At 44.5% G+C, this 16,904-nt stretch overlaps 1 long non-coding RNA gene across 2 annotated transcripts in view; it reads left to right on the top strand.

The window, feature by feature from the left end:
* The window catches only part of LOC122465476, a 51,263-nt gene extending 41,148 nt beyond the window's left edge, over positions 1 to 10,115 (top strand). For both annotated transcript variants that reach the window (XR_006290374.1, XR_006290375.1), the window contains 2 exons: positions 8,837 to 8,956; positions 9,813 to 10,115. This is a non-coding gene — a long non-coding RNA (uncharacterized LOC122465476). The remainder of the gene's footprint in view (positions 1 to 8,836; positions 8,957 to 9,812) is intronic.
* The last annotated feature ends 6,789 nt before the right edge of the window (positions 10,116 to 16,904 follow it).

Genomic DNA, 16,904 nt, shown 5'->3' with positions numbered 1-16,904 from the left:
GCAACCCTCACGGTTGACTTCCCGACTTCAAAATGATTTGCGACTGACTGGTAGTAGTCTGGATTTGCCAGCTTCCACAAAGCAATTGCCACTTGCTTTTCCACTGTGAGGGCAGCTCTCATTTTGCTGTCCTTGTGCTGCAGAGCAGGAGTGAGCTCCATGTACAGCTCCAGGAAAGTAGTTTTCCACATCCAAAAGTTCTGCAACCACTGCTCATCCTCCTATACCTGCATGACGATCCAATCCTACCACTCAGTCCTTGTTTTCCAAGCCCAATAGCAATGGCCCACCGTATGTAGCTGCTGTGTGAATGCCAGCAACAATCTTGAATTGTCTTTTTCATGGCACACAGCAAGGCAGGCACCATAGATTCATTTTCAGATTCGCAGCTCATTAAATACTGCAGGGTCAGCTGTGTTGTGTTCATAATGCTCATCACAAGATTGGAGAGCAGTGCAGGATCCATGCTTTCAGGCAGAGATGGCGGGCGCACAGTTTACAGGGGCAGTTGGAAAACTGTGCGAAACGTAGTTGGAAGCCCATGGAATGATGGGACAGAGAAAACTGCTTCATGGAAGGGTGAGCCCACCCCTGTGATGCACTGTGATCCATTCCCAGAACTCCTAGCTGCAGAAGGTGGCAATTTGCACAGTAGGATAGTAACCCACAGTACACTGCTCTCTCTGTCAGTGCTAGATCACCAACTGTGGATGTGCTTCGCTGACACAAGGAGCATTGTGTGAACATGTACAAGCAATGTAATTACAGCTTTATGATAGTCGACGTAACTTAAGTCGACTTAATTCTGTAGTGTAGACATGGCCTGTGTTTGCTGTCTGCCCTAGCCAGGAGATTAGGCTAAAAACTGATTGTTGCTTGGGCCCACACAAAGCTCCAGGACTACAGACTGGCGATTGTAGCTAGGAGCTGCTAATTCCCCAGCTAACTGACTTTTGATCGCTGTACTGTAGCGAGACAGAGTGACCTCCCTCCAATTCTGATGGGGAGGGATGACCACCAACCAACTACACTAGCACACCCAGTATCTTTACTTGCACCCCAGCGGAATGGCTTTTCAGTCCAATTCCTTATCCATGTATGAGCTTAGCTCCACCTCATGTTTTCAATGTCCTTGCCCTCTCCTTTCCACCGGGGGAGTGGGTTGGAAATGAGGCTTATGCCCCTCCTGTAGCAAGGATAATTTGTAGGGAGCCTGGGCCCTCCCATTCCACTGGGCTCCAGCCCAGGGCCCTACGAGAGCCAATCAGAGTCCCGCATACTGGATGCCCTTGGCGTTATCCTCCCTTCCTACCAGAGTCACTTCCTATCATCCGTCGCTCCCCACAGCTCCAAGTCCAATATAAGCTTTTAAGCTTCCTCTCCAGTTAGAACATGCTCTGTAGGTCTGGAAGGACAGAGCTACCTGGGCCTGATATTGTCCTTTAGTCTTCGGGCCCAGTGTGTGGTTTGTACACCCCATCACGAGAAGGGTACTTCACTCCCTATATTTCCTTCATGGATCCAGATGAGCTAGAGGAGGAAAGAAGGGGGAAAGGTGACTCCTCCCTAAATATTCTGCTAATTTGGCACTGCAGAGCCTATGAATCTCCTCAATGGGGCAGCAGTCCAGAGGCTGAAGACCACAGTCAGGCTCACAGGTAGTGAGGGTTAGGAGAGCTAAAAAGGAAACCTTCACTTCTTTTTGCTTTATTTTCAGTAAAACATATGCAGCTGTTACATAAAGGACTTGTCATTGGGGTTTTTTCAGCATCTGTGCAAATGGTTGTGCAAAGCCACTCCACAAGTCCACTCTAGCTATTATTTGGCCACCACATCTTTTTCAATCTTTACAAACAGTAACATATGGCTATTTTCAAAATCCTAACTAGTAAGAAGGGAAAAGAGGATAGAGTTACTCAGAGTCAATTTTCCATACAGAACCATTTGCCAACCTGCTGTAACATTGTTATAAAAGAACGTCAAACAGATATAACCATTTCAGTTATGTGAGAAAGAGTGTGTGTGTGTGTGTAGTTATGTTACACTCACAGACAGAGCATAATGTTTTTATAGATATGAGACTGGTTTGGTCTAATTACACACCAGCTATATTGGTGCTATTTTTGGTATATTGCTGCCTTGGTACTATGAGTCCATGTGTCCAGACCTTAGAGGGAGAGAGAAACATCTAAAAAAAGACCTGAAATCTCTTTTCCATTCATTATGTTGCAATTTTAAGGTCTTATCTCAGAACATTCCAGGTCTAGAAGCAATTGTTATGTAATCCCATTGGAAAGCTGGAAATAACCTCATTCCAGTGGTATAAATCTTTCATTTCTAGCCCTTATGGGTCATGAGAGATTCAACCCTAAACCTGTCACTTGTCCAGGATTTAATGTCTATCCTGGGCCTTAGACCCACCTAGCCTGGGGAGAATTTCTATACTGGGGGGACAACGAAAACACTTCTTTGCTTTATTTTAAAGAAAATGACTCTTGGATCCTTGCTGGGAAGTATCATTAAAATGACAACTCTCTCTGAGTGATACAAGAACCCCATTCACTAATTAGAGAGAGTGCACAGTGATAGGAATTGCTAAAAACTACATTATGTTGCTGATCTAACAAGAAGGAAGTAAATTTAGAGAATTTTCTCATTGCTATGTTGGCTCTGCGAGGCTAAGAGCAGTAACAAGGAATGCAAACATTTTTGTCACAGAACTAAACAGACATGATGGAATGCACATCGAGAGCAGGTCTGGTGAGAAAAGTGTCACTTTTCAGAGTGGAGCTGTGCTTTAAGTAGATACAGCAATAAGGTGAAGGTCTAGAAAGGGTGGTTTTCATGATGAACATGGCTTATAGCCTGCTCTAGCAGTTGGTAATGAAAGTGTATGTTGGGAATCTAAATTGAGCACTTGAACTGTATAAACACAGAGGTACTGGACACTAGCCATATCATGCAATAACAACAAGCTACAGCTATATCTTTCCATATTGAGAACAGGGAGCGTTTATGAAAAATCTATTTGTACCATGGCTGATATTGAAAGGATAAACAGGTGAGCTAGGATTTGAAAGGGAAGTAGAGGACAGAGGAAGAACACGAGTCCTAATTCCTATCAAGCTAACAAATCACGCAATCCTACAGCCAGATGCAAATATTGCTTAAGCCAGAAAAGGTGACTTTACCTATTATTGTCATTATAACCATATAGCTTCCCATCACATTCATTTCCCAGATGAAAAATGCAACGGGTTCACAGTAAGAGCAGATAAGTTCCCATTGAGAAGAGAATTTGACTGCTAGAGTATGATACAGAGGTCAGGCAAGACCATTTCATGGGGACAGGAGCTGACCAATTATTTGTAAAATTTGGAATAGTGAAGAATTAATGCAGAGTAGTAGAAAACAGACTAGAGGGACATATTTACTTCTGTCATTTTACCTTTGGGGAACAATTTAGGTCAACAATTAATGGGCCTTCTTTAAGGCTTTTGATCACAGCTGTTCCCCAGAATATTGATGTCCTGTCTCAGAATAGTACCTTCACTTGCTAGTTAAAAGTCTGTTAGCATTTCCATTACAAATGTCTATTTCCAGGCTTACCTTAAAGTTAATGGTGTAACTCATAATTTTAAGATTTTATCAATGCATTGTTCAAGGAGTTGGTGAAGGAATACTGTGCCTTTCGCCCTTAGGCCATTGACTCAAATCCAGACCAGTAGTACAAATGCCGATTAGTAACAACTAGCAGAAAGTCATCACAAAAATTGCCATCAGTTGGCCCTAATTAGCGTCACTATTTATAAAGAAGCTAAGGACTTAAATGGACATAGAAAGTAAGCTATGCTCTCTCATTCCTTGAAAAGTGGTCCCTCCAGGATGAACTTGCAGAACATTGGCAATGCAGTGCAGGGAAGCCTAAGCTACTGCTATCTTTGTTGTACTTACCTTTGTGGATCAACAGGAGACATCTTTCTCTAGGACTGTCAGTCCAGAAGGAAACACGTTACAAACCTTAAAAAAAGAATTAAAAAATGAAGACATTAACAATTATTTTAACTATAATAGTGTTTAGATCTACTGAAATACTATTAATACTCTTATGGCACCACTGACATACATGACACTTTACAAATGGATAAAAATGAATCCGCAGTCAAAAAGAGATTCAATTTTCCTGAATAATGACATAAAGGACATTTTGGGATTTTTTTTAACCCTCCCCTCAAGGTGTTCTGATACATAGTTTATCCAGGAATGTCACAAGGTTAAAATCTAATAAGTGCTGTCAATGTAGAGACTTTCTTCTTGTCAGTAACAAGGTTTAGAAGTCATTCTAGTCCAGTCTGCTAATTGATGTGAAATTATATCTCGCTCATCTTTTTGTATGCTGGTTACTGAGAGTCAAATTGAAATATCCAACACATCCCTGGTAATTCTTTGAACAGGTTAACAACAACAACAACTGTAGAGCTTGAACAGTCATAGTCCAATTACTAAATGCTGTTGTTGTACAGTCATCCACTAACTGCATCTGTTTACTGGAAATATCTGCACCCACCCTAGCCCTTAGCACAGTTTATATAACACAGATACATATTTTGTCCTCATTTGAATAGCACTGCAATCTGTTAAATAGTTTTATTAATCTAATTATTTAACAAAAGCTTTCATTCTCAAACACCACTCCTTTGTATTCAAAAAAAAAAGCTGAAATTGATAGAATTATATTTTAGTGACTAGAGGAGCAATAAGCTACTATCACAAAGTCTGGCAACCGCTTTGCCTACTTTTGAGTATGCATTCTTCTTCTTTTGTGTGGAAACAACAACATTTACAAATTAACAGAAAGATCTGGGATCCATCCATGGGCTTCACGGGAGACAGAGGACACCTTTGTTATACCTCCTGGAAATGAAATATGGGGCATTTGTTCACCATGTGTTCAACCATTTGGCGGTCTCCACATTTACACTCTGGCAAATCCTTGATTCTCCATTTGTACATCCATTTGTACTCCATTTGTACAAATCCTTGATTCTCCATTTGTCCACTCATTTGCCAGATAGCATCTTAATGTGGTTGATGGTCATCCACTGTCTTTGGTGAAGCAAGAAACCATGTAGCATCAGACAGAATAAGAACTTCCTCTTCCTTATAATTTAAGGACAAAAGGGACAGATGCCCAATCCAGCTCCTTGTGAAGTCAAAGCAATACTTCCATCAGATTCCATAGCTACACAGGGATCTTACAGATAAATTTACTTTAGGTGGCTCCACCATAGATAGGTACAGTTATACCCCTGTGGTCTGCACCAGAAGAATTTGTCCACATAGAGATCACACTTTCCTCAAAAGAAAGGAGGGACAGCTGACTTTGTGGTAGCATCCCCACCTTTGACCAGCATCCATGCTGGGAGCTTCACAGGTCAGTTACAGCCCCCATGCTACCTCCTGCATGATTCCCTAGGAAGGTTAAAATAGTTCCCTTCTTCACTCTGCTCAAATGCTTGTGTTGGGGGATGCTGAGCTCCACCCTTCCACAAAATTTACACCTGCATAAATGAAAGGCAGGCACAAGTCAGAGTATTTCACTTCCAGTTACTGAATTCCTGCTCCCGACAGATAGTAAGAGGTTCAAGTATCCTAATATATCCCCCCAGTTGAGTAGTAGGCACTTACTAGGCAGATACAAAAGGTAAGCTGTCCATTTGAAAATCTGACTCTCTATAAAGCTACACTTGCATTTTTTCAGTGTTTCACCTCCAAAAACCTGTGAACTGTGTCATAAATGGAAAATAACATGAAAATGGATTGGTTTGAACTTCCAAAGCAAGAGCCAGCGATTTTGAAGCTCACCAGGAGATAGGGTAACTTGCCATTTACCAATCCTAGTGATCCAATCTAGTGTCTGATTCACCAGTATCTTGCACCTTGTGTAGTCATTTATGTCTGTGCAATGTGGGTGTAAAACATAACCAGCAGTGTAAATGAGTGGAGAATTCTACACAGTTAGTGATTTACTTTGCACAGGTGTGAAGAACTACACAAGGTGTGAAGCTGTGGAGAATCAGACCCCCCCTAATGTCCAGTTAGCAAAGATCATCAACATTCATTTCTTCTTTATCACCATCTGGTATCTGCTGAGAGAACAACATGGAAACATGCAGAAATTAGCCAACTGCTCTAAAATTTACATCAAGTTTTAACATCTTTGCATAACCAAAATAATCTTTGACTCAAAGGACCGTACAAAATCTCAAAACAACACAGAAAGCATTGATATAACATATTAAACATTTTTAGCCACAGTCACTTGGTTATTTCAGCACTTTGTACTTGAACTGTGAAATACTCAAATTAAGCAGGGTCACTTATCATACAACCTACATACAATTTGATGTCTAAATTACTGTGATGTCAGATAATGGAATGGAAATTATATGATAGAGAGGGAGAACTTATAGCAAGAATACAATACAGAACAAAGCTTTCTCTAACTTTTATAATAGAGCTCCTCTAAAAAGCTTTAGAACAGAGCTGCAATTTTCACAAAGGAATAATCCAGTGTATTAAACTGCCAATTCCCTCTGACTGCGAGAAAAAAAAATTTATAGCTCATCATAATATCCCCCTAGAGCAGTCTTTCTTTAATCAAGTGATTCTTCACTTTTTTCACCACAAAGAAAACCAAGTCCTCCTAGGCTAAGTCTAAATGGCCACCTGATTGCACAATCCCCTAGGTATTGTTACTCAGATTGGATACTAATTATCCAGCTGAGGTTTCCATGACAACTTCCTTTGCTCAGGATAGACCCCAAGTAGAGCAGGCCATTTAAAGTGAAGGGATACATTACAGCCCAATTTCAAAACTACGTTTGTGTATCTTTCAGTACACATTCTACATTTCCTAACTACTCTGACTGTTGATTCCACTGAAGAGGGACCCAAACTTCTTTGCCACATGTAGTAGCCCCCAGTGAGTTAAGATGTTAAGAAATTCTAACTAATTTTCCTTTCACACGTAGAGCAACAAAATGAAAGGCAATTCTATGTTCAAAAAGCTATGGACTAATAAATGAAAGCAAAAAATAAATTTTATTTGCAGAAATAAAATTTAATTAATTGACTATCTCTATAACAAGTACCAGATACCAATGCCACACACACAATCAGCTAAATTACATCCCATTGGAAACCTATTATTGTTAGTAATATTGCCATTGTGCCCAGGAGCCCTAGTCATGGACCAGGACCCCTTTATGCTAGGCACTGTACAGAGAACAGAAAGATGATCACTGCCCCCCAAACAATCTATTCTAAGGCAAGAAACAACAGATGGATAGAGACAGACAGATGGGGGCTACAAGGAAACAATGAGACAACATTGCTAGGCTCTGTTATTGATCCATACGGCATCAAAAGCGATTGCAGAGAATAATTTCTGAGAAATACATTGCGTTAACAATAAGCTAAAAACTGCAAATAGTATTACCAAAGAACAAAGCACTTCTGTGGAGGAAACCAATTAATCCCAGGGTAATTGACTGATGGAGGAATCACTGTTAGATATTCATTTACCAAACTTTTCTAGACCAGTTTATTTAATCCAAAACATTGCCAGATAGTGCACTAACAGCCTTGACTGTTCTGCTCCCCAAGAAGACAAGATTACAATATAAGGGGTTAATACTCAGTTCATGCTCAGGGGTTAATACCACAAAGACTTTGCTGCTTAGCTCCTATTAACATTAATAAGAATCATATGGTTAAATCCCTGTGTTCCATGCTGAAAAAAAAATCCACTCTTTAACCACTTCACCTCTGAGTTATTTGATCTCACATGCAAAACTCTCCATTTCATGTGACTTATATACTCATATAAAGACAAGGTGGATGAGATAAAAGACAAAAAGAAAAGGAGTACTTGTGGCACCTCAGAGACTAATCACTTTATTTGAGCATAAGCTTTCATGAGCTACAGCTCACTTCATCGGATTCATTCAGTGGATTTCCACTGAATGCAACGATGAAGTGAGCTGTAGCTCACGAAAGCTTATGCTCAAATAAATTGGTTAGTCTCTAAGGTGCCACAAGTACTCCTTTTCTTTTTGCGAATACAGACTAACACGACTGCTACTCTGAAACCTGAGGTAAAAGACAGTTACCTTTTTCTGTAACTGGTGTTCTTCGAGATGTGTTGCTTATGTCCATTCAACTTAGGTGCGTGTGCTCTCCACATGCACCAGTGCCGGACATTTTTTCCCTCAGCAGTATCCATGGGGGACCGGCTCTGGTGCCCCGTGGAGTGGTGCGCACATGCCATAGTATATAGGGCGCTTCCGGCTCCCCCTACACTCAGTTCTTTCTTGCCAGAAACTTGTCTGAATATTGCCGAGGTGCGACCTCCAGCCGAGGTCCGAGGCATCCGAAACCAACTCGACTGAATGAGGAGTGCTGTCGAAGGGGACTCCTTCCAGGGGTCGGTCCACCATCGCAGTGAGGTAAATATCATCACGGGGATGGTAATGACCTTTTCCAGGTGGTCCCTGGACTGGGAGTAGACCGTCACCACCCATTGCTGCAGGTGTCGTATCCGGAGCCTGGCACTGTGCACCACTTATGTACATGCTGCCATGTGACCTAGGACGTGCAGGCAAACCCTGGCCATGGTCAGGGGAAACGTGGAGACTTCCGCAATGAGGTCTGCCAATGCCCTGAATCCCTCCAGCGGCAGAAACTCCCTAGTGCAGGTCGAGTCAAGCACCACTCCGATTAACTCTATCCTCTGTACCAGAATTAACGTAGATTTTTTGTCATTTACCAATAGGCTGAGGCAACGGCATGTGGCTAACAGCACCACGACATCCCTTTGGACCCGAGACCTAGAGCTGCCTTTGACTAGCCAGTCATCGAGGTACAGATAGATCTGGACACCCCTACATTTGAGGTAAGCAGCCACCACTGACAAGCACTTGGTAAATACCTGCGGTGCTGTTGCTACACCAAATGGGAGGACCGCAAACTGATAGTGGTTGGGACCTACCGTAAACCGGAGGAAGCATCTGTGTCCCTCGAATATGGCGATATGAAAGTACGCATCTTTCAGATTGAGGGTGGTGTACCAGTCTCCCAGATCCAGGGAAGGGATGATGTAGGCCAGGGAGACCATACGGAACTTCAGCTTTGCTAGGAAGCGGTTCAAGTCTCTCAGGTCCAGGATAGGTCTCAGACCGCCCTTGGCCTTTGGGATTAAAAAGTAATGGGAATAGAAACTCTTGTTCCTGTACTCTAGAGGAATGACCTCCACTACACCTACCTGCAGTAACTCCTTTACCTCCTGCATGAGGATACTTTCATAAGAAGGGTCTCTGAAGAGAGATGGGGAAGGGGAGTAGGAAGGAGGGGTAGAAAGCAACTGAAGGGTGTAACCCAGTGCCACCATATTTCTATACAGGCCAGTGTTCCTGGGAGGAAGGGAGAAAGGTGGTTGGCAAAAATAGGGGAGGAAGGATCTTGGGAAGAGTCTGGTAGGTCGCCCTCGGGCGTACTCTCAAAATGAGCTCTTGCTCATTATGGGTTGAGCTAGACTGAGAAGCCTGATGAGGCTGGTAGCTAGGATGCCACTTGTAGCCTCTGGATTTCTTATGGAGAGGCTCCTGGCAAGGGTGGCTCCCCTGGTCCTGAGGCTGCTGTGGTTTGAACTGCTCATGGGCAGGGCCGGGAACATACACGCCCAACGTTTTCAGGGTCGTGCAGGCGTCTTTGAGGCCATGGAGTTTATTGTCTGTCTGTTCTATGAACAGTGCTTGCCAATCAAAGGGGAGATCTTGCATTGACTGTTGAGCCTCCATGGACAAACCAGAGAGGAGCAGCCAGGATACCCGGCGCATAGCATCGGCTGAGGCCATGGTTTGGGCGGCAGTGTCCGCCGCATCCGACACCGCCTGGGAGGTCGCCCTGGCCGCAGTCTTGCCCTCCTCTATGATCTCCTAGAACTCCTCCCTAGAAGTCTCAGGAAGGGAGCCCTCAAACTTGGCCATGGCTTGCCACATGTTAAAGGCATAGCATCCCAGGAGGGCCTGATGGTTGGCCACCCTCAACTGGAGACTAGAGGACAAATAAACTTTATGCCCAAACAAGTCTAGTCTCTTGGAATCTTTATTCTTAGGGGTAGCTCTGGGTTGACCCTGTTACTCCCTGTGGTTAAACGCCTCTACCAACAGGGAATTGGGGGCAGAGTGGGTGTATTGGTACTCGTTGCCCTTGGATGGGACAAAGTACTTGCGCTCAGCCCTCTTGGAGATCGTGGGCAAGGAGGAAGGAGTTTGCCACAGGGCACTGGTGATCTTTAAGACCCCTTCATGAAGGGGCAGAGCCACCCTGGTCGGTGCTGAGGAGCAGAGAATATTGAAGAGAGAGTTTGAGGGCTCCTCTAACTCCTCCGCCTGAAGGCCCAGGTTGGCAGTGACCATCTTCAGTAATTCCTCGTGCACCCTAGCGTCATCCTGAGGAACCGGGGGAGGGTGCCCCCTTATAGCCTCATCTGGTGATGATGAGGAAGATGCCAGTGCTGTAGGGTCCTCCACAACCACTGGTGGCCCAGTGCCTTGCTCCCCTACTCCCTCCTGGACCTGCAGGGTCCTTGCCCCCAAGACTTCACACACCAGAGGAGGGTGGGAGAGAGAGAGGCAGCAGGTCTCTCTGAGGCTCCAGACACCAACCGGGTGACATGGGAGAACCCCCAGGGGTTCCATGGGTACCATGGCACCAGCCATGAGTCTGAGGCCATGGGGCTGGTTTCAATGCTGACGACGTAGCTGGCACTGCTGGTACCAAAGCTTGCCCTGCTGTCAGGTAACCTTGCTCCAAACCAGAGCTGGAGCCTGAGCGGCCGCTCCCAGGTGACCAAGACAGGGTGGAGCAGTGGCTCTGTCCTGACCGGTGCTGGTCACTCCACCTGGGGTCTGATCTGGAATGGGGCCGTGGGGACCAGTGGCACTCGGCAGATTCGCGACGGCCTGGAGCCAGCGATCTATGTCTCGTGCTTGACGAACAATACCAAGATGTGGAGCGGGACCAGGAATCAGAGCGGGCCCAGTGCCAGAAAGGTGCACCCACACGTGGTGATGCCCTTCTAGGGGATCTGTGATGGTCAGGAATGGTAGCATTGATCCCTTGACTGGTCTCTGGAGCAGTACCAGGGTCTCAGAGATACCGGGTGCTGAGACCAGTACTTCTGCCAGGGGCCATGTGCCTCCAGAGGTCTGCGCCCAGTCACTGCCAAGCTGCGCCTTGAGCTTCTCTGCCTCTGCCCAAGGTCCGGGAGGACGAGTGCTAGCAGGACGTCCCCTACGACAGGGAAGAGTGCCACTGAGGTTTACCTGCGCCAGCTGCAGGGCCTCCAGCGTGGACGGTACCCAGAGCTGTCATAGTCCTCTGCCACTGTCTGGGGTGGCCATCAGGGAGCGGGCTGGGCTACACTGCTCAACCGGAGCTGGGGCCTGAGTTCCCAGTGGAGGTGAAGAGCTGCCCGGCATGGGACCTTACTCGCCCCCAGTCTTATCCTTTCCCTTGTGGGAGGTTGAAGACCGTCTTCACACCGTCTTCTTGGGCTTCTTGGTAGGGGACCAGTGCCGGCCAGTGGATGATCACGGTGCTCAGCACCAAGTCGGAGCATTGCTCCAATGCCAGGGTAAGGTCAGACTCCATAAGGAGCGCCCTTAAGCGAATCTCACATGCCTTCTTAGTCCTGGGTTTGAAGGGCTTGCAAATTTTGCACTTCTTAATGTGCCCTTCTCTCAAGCAATGTAGACAGCTGCTGTGTGGATCGCTAATGGGCATGGGCCTTTTGCAGTGATCACAGGGCTTAAAGCCTGGGGACCGGGGCATGCCCTGTCCTGAGACAAAGTCCCATAAGGGACCTACAAAGTCTCTAACTATTAGCTAAGGGATACTAACACTAACAAGAAAACTATATACACTATAATACAAAGAATCAATGAATTTGTATGAACAAGAAAGCAACAGCGCTAGCTGAAGCAACAATAGTTCCAGCACCATCACTGGCAGCAAGAAGGAACTGAGGATGGGGGGAGCTGGTGGCACCTTATTTACTGTGGCTTGTGCGCACTGCTCCAGGAGGTGCCAGAGCCGGTCCCCTACGTATACTGCTGAGGGAAAAAACTTCTGGCACCGGTGCATGTGGCAAGCACACACACTTAAGTTGATTGGACATGAACAAGCACTCAAAGAAGAATACCTTTTATTGGACCAACTTCTGTTGGAGAGAGAGACAAGCTTTGAAGCTTACATACAACTCTTCTTCAGGTCTGGGAAACTTATTCAGTATGTCACAGCTAAATACAAGGTGGAACAGATTGTTTAGCATAAGAAGTTAACATATATTTCAAAGGACCAGTCAAGGTGAAGTGGCTCGTTAACACCCCTCCAGCCACAGCCCTTGTCTACACTACAAACTTATGTCAGTATAACTACCTCATTCAGGGCTATGTGTGGTGCAGTTATACTTACCTAACTCCCAGTGTAGACAGTTATGTCAACAGGAGGGGTTCTCCTGTCAACATAGCTACCGCCTCTCGGGGAGGTGGAGTACCTACACTGATGGGAGAAGCTCTCCCATCAGCATAGGTAGTGTCTTCATTAAGCACTACAGTGGCCCAGCTGCACCAGTGCAGCTGTGCCACTACTGCGCTGTAAGTGTAGATAGTCCCATAGACTCACAGTCTATAAGCCATAAGGACCATCATGATTCTTAGGGGTTATGTCTCTGCACTAAAAGAAACTCTCCAATCTTACAATGTCCTTGATTTTAGTACACAATCCCAGTAAGATGAATGTGAGTTCTGTCACTGATTGAGGGCAACACGTGCCCTTACTATGAACTATACTAAGTATTGCTTTTAATATGTATCTACAGGTCTTGATATTAGAGGGTATAATGTCTTGGCCATTTAAAAATGCATCATGTTGAAATGTGGCTCAGTCAGTCAGCTCAGATCATGCACATTTTTAGAAAAATTATGCCACCCGGGACAGCTATTTTATATAGATTAAATATTTACTGAGTCACTGTAAAGTAATGCAATAAAAAGGGAAAGAAAGGAGCAATAGTCAAGCAACAAGGGAAAAACAAGTTAATGGTCAATCCCAGACAGGGAATTTATTATTTAATCAATGGCATAACACAAACACTAATAGGCTTGTGCAAATGCCTCTTATTTCCACAAAGTAAAAGCCATTCTGACCTGGTTGAGTGAGGGATGGGAGGAGTCTGGCACAACACAAAGTGACTCTCCACTTGCTCCATGGTCTTACAATCAGAGAGTTTAAGGCCAGAAGGGACAACCAGATCATCTAGTCTGACCTCCTGTCTGTTGCTGGCCACCAATGCCACCCAGCACCCACATGCTAAACCCAACAACCAAAACTGGAGCAAAGTATTGCAGGTCACAGGAGACTAAACTATTATATTCAACAGGGAGAGAATTGATGATCCTAGCATGTGACCCATACTCGATGCTGCAGAGGAAGGCAAAAAACTCCCAAGGTTACTGCCAATCTGACCTGGGGTAAATTCTTTCTGGACCCCACATGTGGGAATCAGACATTGAGCATGTGAACAAGAACCAGCCAGCTAAGAACCTCAGAGAATGAAAGCTGGGTGCCACCGCAGAGTACTGGCCCACCCCATCCAGGATCCCGACTACAAATTTGGTCATCACTGATGCGTTAGAGGACGGAGATAAAAAAAAAAACTTGGAGGGGGGAGATCCCTTCTTCACTGGTTGAAGCCCTGAAGCATGAGATTTTAGGAACATAAGACATAAACTGGAAGGGCCTCCCAGGGCTGCTGAGCCCTGCCCCCTACAATCATAAGCAACCCTGTCGTACAGTGGCACTCATAAATTTGTCCAGTTCTCTCCTAAAACTAGTTGTTTGCCCTCACAGCTCCCATTGGGAGGTTGTTCTAGCACCTCTCCCCTGATGGTCAGAAACCTCCTTCTAATTTCCGGCCTGAATTTGTTCACAGCCAGTTTATCCCTATTTGTTCTTGTGCCAATGTTGTCCTTTACCTTTAATAACTCTTCACCCTCCCCAGACTGTTTGGCTCTGTGCCCCCTTGGTGTTTGTGTCAGAATTTGGGCCCTTATAAAAAGTAAGTATGAGTCAAATACACCATAGTCAAAAGTCCTTATAACATTAGAAGGACTAATCTGTGAGATCTACTAGAAGCAATGCTTTCTGAGGCAGCCAGTACACTCATCCCAATGGCTTATGATTCCATTCGAGGGAATAGGATAGACTTCCAAATCTGCAGGGTCATTTTTTCTGCAACAAGAACTATACAAATGAGCCATTGCCGTTTATTGGTGTCTTTCACTATGTGTTACTCCCATAGAAATACGGCATGCAAGAACTGACCACACCCCAGAAGAGATGACAGTTAAGACTGTTGTAGGCACTTCTACAATACTTCTACATGCTGCTTTGTGCGATATTTGTCAGCCCTCACAGCATAAGTAGGTCAGGCCAGGGCAGCATTTGTATGGAAGACCTCGCAGGAAAACTTATTCTACATCCTGCAGGAAGTGGCGAGTCAGTAGAAGGCATTTTTCTCTTTACTTCATGATGGAACCAATGTCTAGAATGGTGCTAGGGAGCACTGTGCTGCTGGATGGGCTATTTTGGGGATGAATCATAAAACTAAAGTTCTGTCTACACTGCACACCAGGCTCTGACTCAGGTTGAGCCCCAACCCCCCTTCCAGTCACACGAAAATCAGCCTGACTCAGGTCAGGAAGCGCTCAGGACTCAGGTCCTAGGACCCACCAGGGGGATGGGTCAGAGCCTGAGTCCCACTGTGACTTGGGGCTAAGCCCTGTTATTTTGTAGTGTGAATGCACGTCTAGCTGCAGATCCTAGTCAGAAAGTCTGCATAGTGCATTATGGACATGTTAGCACATCTGAAAGTCCCAGATCTGTTAGGAATTATCAGTCATTTTTGTTTGCCATCCTCCTTATTGTCTCACCTTCTTGTTGCTTGGTTTGGCACTCTTTCTTCATTCCTTATTTTTGATTGAGTACGCTTAAAAGAGTTCTGCCTAGTAACAGAGACAGAGGCTGGAAAACTTGGGAAAGACAGGAAAGGTCATCTGACCATGAAAGAAAATCTGCCCAGCAACAGTAGATTATATATGGGTTCAGCACAATATACTTGTTGCTGTCTGCCCAAGAGGCAGCCAGCGCTCATTTACAGTAACATTGGAAGAAGACATCTACCTGTTCCTGTCATCGAGAGGTTCCAGAACCAATCCCACTGTTACCTGATCCAGTGGTGGCGTGTTCTCCTGAGGCTCCTCGTTCCTGAAAGGTTCCTGGGTTCGCTGACCTTGTCTGGTCTTTGGTTGTCTCCTGCAACAGATTGAGTAATGTAGAAAATGTTACGATATCTGAAACCCACTTATCTTTGGTTGGGATCTGGGCTGAGTGCCTATTTGTATGTATCAAACCACTGAGCTATTTTGTTAATAAACCTCTGTTTTATTCCTTAAAATGACTAGTGTAATTCTTGGTATGACCATAAGTGACGGATACTAATTCAGGATAAACGGGCCTGTCTGGGAGGGGGTCCTTTATAAAGATATCTCCTGTCCTAAGTTTTCTGGTAACAAGTCCAGTAATTGTAAGGTTTACAGTGTGGATGCTCAAGCACAGGCTTGGAAACATCAGGTCCACAAGTCCAGGTCCCAGAGACCCAGGCTTAGTGTGCAGAATAGACAGACCGTAATGTGCTCGGTCCTGATCTTATTGAAGCAAATGAGAATTTCCACTGAAGATAGTAAGAGGAGAACCAAGCCCAAGCTTCAGACTATCTGTGGTTCATCGCATTTTTTGCAAGAAGAAGAGTGTTCTGGCCAAATTTAACTTCTGTGAGTGCTATACTTGATAAAATAGTAAAAAGATATGAGCATGGGCAAGTATTACACTTTCCAAGTACACACAGTATTTTTGTGTGTATTTTGCTGTGTGTGGAGTGTTTAGTTTTATTTTCAATGTACTTCACATACAGAAGATTGTTGGTACTATAAAAAAGTGCTGGAGGTCCTGTAAGGGTACCAGTTTGTTCACAAAGAGCCTGATCCTGAAAGGTACTGGGTACTTGGAATTCCTAATGAAGTAATTTGTTTTAAGAGCTCTCCACACCTTACAGTATCAGGCTCAAAATGTATTACAAGCTGAAATATATGCATCTTGGAAGAAGTGTTCTGCATTTTGCAGAATTGAGCCCTTAGTGTTTAGGGATTCCAAATAAAAATAGAAAATTTTAGAATATATTTGAAATATATCAGATTACTTTCATAAGGCATATTATCTATTTAAACAGTGAAATCCTGGTATATTAGTTCATAAGCACTTAGCATATGTCATTCAATAACAGAGTTTCTATGACTCCTACATCCTAGCCACATCCTATGTTTGTTGTGCTCAATGCTTCCTTCATTTTATTTTCCTTAATTCATTCTGCAGAGCTAGCTGGAATCACCTCAGCCAGAATCACAGAATCAATAAGAGCAGTGTGTCCAACCTCTGTTAGGCCAGCGTTGCCTCTTTTTAGTCAGAAAGTAAAGACTTTCTAGCTCTCCAGCCACAATAGATTTTCTGTGACTATTATTGTTACACTAGCCCTCTAGTCTGGGAAGGAACCTATCCATAATTGAAGAAATCTCTGCAGAAGCAGTTAAATTACCTTTCTCTCCTTACTTACAGACAGCATGAAAGAGAACAAGAAAGTGAGAGAGAAAAGAAGAGAGTAAGGGAAAGAGGTGAAAGTTGGAGAAGGAAAAAAGTGGCCTTGGTGGGGTATACTGTCTATC

Source organism: Chelonia mydas, chromosome 4 (assembly GCF_015237465.2).
Source record: "Chelonia mydas isolate rCheMyd1 chromosome 4, rCheMyd1.pri.v2, whole genome shotgun sequence".
NCBI lineage: Eukaryota > Metazoa > Chordata > Testudines > Cheloniidae > Chelonia > Chelonia mydas.
The sequence above is the reverse complement of the archived record's forward strand: the minus strand, read 5'-3'. Positions and strand labels throughout refer to the sequence as shown.